The following is a 5,784-nucleotide window of genomic DNA, read 5'->3' as shown; positions in this document are numbered from 1 at the left end:
TTAGGAAGTTAGGATGAACGTACACACCCTACTGTACATAAAATAGACAACAAGGACCTACTGTACAGCACAGGGAACTCTGCTCAATATTATATAACAACCTAAATAGGAAAAGAATCTGAAAAAGAATAGATACATCTATATGTATAACTGAATCACTTTGCTGTACACCTGAAACACAACATTGTAAATCAACTATACTCCAATATAAAATAATTTTTTTTTAATTTTAAAAAATAAAATGATCTCTTCTTCCCTGAGTCCCTGTGAAATGGTCATAACAAAGCTCCAGGTACGAGGTATGTTGCTGTCAATATTTTTTAATACATTTGGAGAGTGCAAATTCTGTTCTGACCGGTTCCCGAGACTGTGTTTGGGTGTCTCCTCTGAGATCTCAGGACTGCCTCCGATTCGTGTAGAATGTGCTGCTCTTTCTGTATCACAAAGTAAAGTTCCTGGGCGGCCAGGGCCACCCAGCGATGTGTGACTCACGACCCTCCCGTCCCACCTCACTTCTCTCAGGCCACTGTGGCCCCTTTTCCCTTTACACCTAATTTTCTTTCTTCCAGGGAAACGTTTCTCTAGCCTTGTTGTATGTGTGTCCTCGTTTTTACTCTTAGCTCAGAGGCGTCCAGAGAAGCTCTCCAAAGACGCCCAGGCTGCAGCCCATTTCAGATGACTCGCTAATACTTAGCATCAACTTGTTTACTTGACTTTGCTTCCCTCACCCATGAGGATACAAGCACCATCACTGCAGAAGCATATTTATGCAGAAGCATAATCCCTGCAAGACTGTCGCTTTATTTAACTGGGTGCTGGGCTTTTATCACTGAGAGAGATCTTGACAGACTTACTTCTTTCAGTCTGGAATCCAGGACAGGGCCTGCCCCGTTCTTCGCGCTCTCTTTAGTCTTATCCGTTGCTTTATGAAAGCTGCCCGATCCTTGCTGGAGTTCATTTCTCTTTTGCAGTGTGTTTTTAGAAATGGCCAATGTTTGCCACACACACAAGGACACTCACTCTTTCCAGCCACGTTTCCAGGCTTATAGAAGGAATATCGTCACAGCAGGTGGGTGGCCTTGCTCTGGTTATTTCAGCAACAGATTACCCGGTATTTCCACGCTGCGTAGACACACCTGCTGTTTCCAGTCTCTGGTAGCTGCTCCTTTTCTACCCTCTGAACCCTCCCTAAGCCAGTGCCGCATATTTGCACTTACATAGCAATGAATCTGTCATCTTTTCATGTGATGTATTCTTGTCATTGACCAGGGATGAGTTTAAAGACATACCCAAAGAAGGAATTTTTATTCTTTAGGGAATTGTCATTGCCTTATATAAATGTTCCTTTATTTTGAACAGAGATAATGAAATTAATGGAAAGACGCTATATTTATTTATATTTTTAATACCAAAACCATATATTTAAATCATATTTTAAAAGATATACAGTAAAATACCTTTTTGACTAATTGAAGGATGCAAAATAAGGTCCAACAAACCAAACAAATAAATACCAATCAATTATGCCTATATTACTTCAACTCTTTTATTCTACTTATTTTTCCCCAGAAAAAGGTGTGTGTGTGTGTGTGTGTGTGTGTGTGTGTGTGTGTGTGTGTGAGGCCTGTTTTGCTTTACTATATGTCTAATGCTCCAGTATATCAATGCACCATGTTTTATTTACCCATCTGCATAGTGGCCAACTCTTTACTAGTTGATCACTTACTTCTTTACTTTTTTGTTCCTATTGCTCTAACAAACAGCCTCTGGATTCCTGTGCACCCTCATCCTTCCCCAGGGTGGCTCTAAGGTAGATACTAGGATTATAACTGTGGAGTTTTAGGATATGTCCAGTTTCAGTTTTACTGCCTTCTTCCAAATTGTCCTTCAAAGTGATATTCCAATTTACACCGCAGGCAGAAATACCCATTTTTTCCCTTTACTCTATCACCAACAATTACTATTCTTAAGGGGTTCATTTATGTCAACAATAGAAAATGTTGGCTCATTACAATCTTACTGTCTAATATTCTGTGTATAATGAAATTGAGCAACTTTTTACTATTGTATCTGCCGTTTGAGAGCCGCTCTCTGTGAACTGCCTCTTCATAACGCTTGTCCAGTTCTCAGCTTCTTTTTATTTGATTGTTTCTAATTAACTTGAAATGCTATAAGACAGACTTATGATTATTTTGAAGTGTTTGTGTTACTGTTTTGTCTTTAATGCATGTTTTTGTGTGTAGACAAATTTCATGTATTTAGTGTGTATGTATATGGTATATTTAACCCTTTTCAATGTAGTTCTATATATAGGGAACTCAACTGGTCCCAAATGATTTATTGGCGATTCTGTTTCTTTGAATATATCCTCATTCCTGCTGCAGCAGATGGGGTTGTTAAATCACTCACATACTTTGAATGCAGCTTCTCCAGAATGGGTGGAGTATTTGGCTGCATAATCCTAGTGGGATCAAAGCTAAGAAAAAAACAGAGCTGCAAAATAGTAATGGTAACAATAGTGCTGATAATAGTTCTTTGAAGCAATCCTATTGCTAGAGCTGGCGTTGGTACTTTTACTCTCATTCTTTGATTTCTGAGGTTGGGAGATGACCCCCCCTTGGCCCTGCCCCTGCCCCACCTGCACCAGGTGTGGGACGGAGCAGCTCCACCCCCTGGTCCCCAAAGTGCCTGTTTTCTCTCTGTCCAGGGTGAGCTCACAGGTCCAGATAAGGTAACACAAGCAGAGCACTGAGAAGGGTCCTGGCACCGAGGTCTCGGTCACGCCGGCTTTCTGGCTGCGGCTATCACGGAAGAGGAAGAAGCAGCACCGGGTTCTGACCTTTGTAAAGAAAACCGGGATCCAGCAGAGATCGTGACCTCTGAGTATCAGAGGGAAAAAGTAAACTTACCAGTAACGAAAATAAATCGCGGTGACATTCTTATACGTTACATTCATTTGAGAATCCCTTTTCATTCAGTAACCTTATGAAGTCATGGGATTTTTCGAGTCTGTTTTATTGACCCCTTACCTTTGCGTTTGACAGACTAACCTGACGGATGACTCCCTGCATGGAAGGAATGAGCTTCACACCTCGGCTGTCTGGAGAAGCACGGGGAGCATTTTAGACTAAATGAAAATGGTGCAGTTACGGTAAGCTTCGAATAAAATTTAAAAAACAACTGGGGAAAATTATGAAAACTAATTAGAAGAAAGAGCTGCAGAGTAAGAGGGCTGAATGCTAAGTCTGACACTGGCTGGTGGGTCAGAGTCGGGTTGCACCTGAAAACCTTCTCAAGATAGAAAAGGAAGCTGCCGAAGAGAAAAACTGCTTTTCCTAGCAGGACACTAAGTGCCCTGTGCCTTGGCAGCAGTGCTCTGTGTGCCACGGGAGCGGATGCTTTCGTCAGAAAGGCCTTCCAGTTACAAATCACATGCTCCTGTGTTTTAAAGAACCCCGAGCCGGCTTCGTGGGCTCATGTGGGAAAAAGGAAATAGAAGTTTGCTTAACTTACCCTTCAGCCTAATGATTCAAGGGCCACAAGCCTGGACTTATAAGCTCTGCAAATGAGAGAGAATCAAATATACAGTGTACAATAAAGATAAATGGACATGATGCTAATTTTCTCCAGTTTTACCAACGTCACTAGTCAAAGGCAGATATAATATTTGTAGGTTTAGCAATGGCAGAGTCATTACTTTTCTGCAGGTAATTTATATATACTAGTTAAATAGAGATAAAAAAGCTATTATTTTCTTTGATGAAAAGTCTCCTAAAGTCAATATTATACCCTTTACAAAGTTAAATTAAAAAATTTGAATGTGCCAAGTTCAAACATGGAATGAAATATTACTGCTCATATTAAGTAGAGCTGTAATCGTCTCTTCCACCAATTAATAGACACACAAAAATACTTGTATCTGACATGCCTGTGTGCTGTCACTGACCGTTAATTTTGAGAGTCTGACAACTACTGAAGACCCTGGTCTCTTTCAACACAGACTTATTATCCCAAGACGTGGATTGTGTCTGTGCAAGAGAAAAAGTCTGCCTCCTTAATTCAGATTAAAATCCCTCACACACCATTGAACTGCATGATAGACTTAGGAGTAATACAGTAAATTCTGGTGTGGTTTGGTAGTCCAGTATGCTATAAATTGTTGTGAATCGTGTTTTCAGTTAATAAGACAAGAATGCTTTATGCAACTGATACAGATCGAATGTGGTAGTAAATGTAAGGGGGTAGCATTTACACTCACACACCTGTACGTACACACCCACGAGAATCAAACCACAAGGAACTTGAAGTCCTTTTGAAAAGACAAAAGATACGTAATTTTCAAGTATTGAAAGAATCAAATAATCAATTTGATACTGTTTTTTCTATATGATTTCATTTAGGTTTGACCTTCAAACAAAATAGTAAAGAATCTACTACCAACACTTTATGTATGAAAAATATTATTTCATTGAAAATACAATCAAATAGCAGATTTCTAAAATAGATGCATCGTCTGTTTTATTTACTTATATTTCCATTTTAATCTCTGTAGCGTAACCAGTTACCTTCTGGTTGTGAGGATTATCAAGAAACTCAATTTTAGTCATGATTCATTTTGGTTCTTCTTGCTAAAGATACTAGTTTTGAAGAGATGTGTGCCAGCCCTGGCCATGTCATGAAAATCAGTATTTCACCTTCTAATGTACAATTTTTGGCATATCAGGATCACAAAACCTGTCTCCTACTTCTGCTCCAGATCGTCACGGGCCTCCAGTCCCTGGGCTGGGAAGGAGGGTACAACCTGCAGAGGCAGGGACACACCTGTCAGGGATGTGGGGATGGCAGTACCTGCATGGCTGGATTTCAGTTGTGCTCTGACGCTGGCACTTGCTACTCTCTGTCCTCGAGTTCATCTCTCAGCATCTGTAAACTTCAGTTATTTTCATCTGTGGATCTGAAATGACCCCCACCTGCTCTCCTCTCAGGGGTGTGACCATCAAAGCACAGACACTGATGTTACTGAGATTAGTCTGTCTTTCTCAGCAGACTGTGACCCTCAAATATGCACAGCGTGTGTGTGTAGCATACATGTTGAATTGTCAACTTATTAAAACTTGAATCGTATGGGAGACTGAACTAAAATATCTTCAGATGATGTAAGGTCGTCAGTTTAGTTTAGAACAGGAATGCCCACCAGACGTCTAAATGGAAGAGTAGAATTTTCTCAGTAGGCAATTGTATTTGTGTGCCTGTGAGTGTGTGTGTGGGGGGGGAAGCATTTCTGTATATATATTTTTAATTTTCAGAACTCGAGGCAAACATTGGAGAGTTTTTTGCTTGTAAATGATAATGAGAGCCATTGAATGATTTGAGAGAAAGACATGGCACAGAACCTTGAGAAGCATGAACAGTTATGGGATAGATGAAGAGAAAAATATGTGAGGGAATGATAAAATATAACGTAATCAGAAACAATGAAAAATTAGAGTTTTGCATAAAAAGACTGGTCTGCAATGTTGAATTTTGCTGGTGTTGTATCAGTGAGACCAAGCCAGGCTGTGCTGTGGTAACAAACAGCCCCAAAGCTCAGTGGTGTAAACAGCAGGTGCAATATAACCAAGGACTGCGATTGTAAGAATCGTGTCCATCACATGAACTGGTGTGTGAAATACTGACCTGTCCTCACAATGTCCAAACTTACCTTCATAGGGCACGGTATGCTGTATACTTGTTTGATTTCTTGCAGTTACTTTTAAAAGTTGTCTTCATGTCTGTTTCCACAAT

General features: G+C 40.2%; 1 long non-coding RNA gene across 1 annotated transcript; it reads left to right on the top strand.

Moving 5' to 3' along the window:
- The first annotated feature begins 1,594 nt into the window (after nucleotides 1-1,594).
- On the top strand, nucleotides 1,595-4,501 carry LOC309615381. Its single transcript, XR_014236785.1, has 2 exons — nucleotides 1,595-3,151; nucleotides 4,401-4,501. It is a non-coding gene; the product is annotated as an uncharacterized lncRNA (long non-coding RNA).
- The last annotated feature ends 1,283 nt before the right edge of the window (nucleotides 4,502-5,784 follow it).

This window comes from Balaenoptera borealis, assembly GCF_965194805.1.
Source record: "Balaenoptera borealis genome assembly, chromosome: 17".
NCBI lineage: Eukaryota > Metazoa > Chordata > Mammalia > Artiodactyla > Balaenopteridae > Balaenoptera > Balaenoptera borealis.
This window is presented reverse-complemented; position numbering and strand designations above follow the sequence as displayed.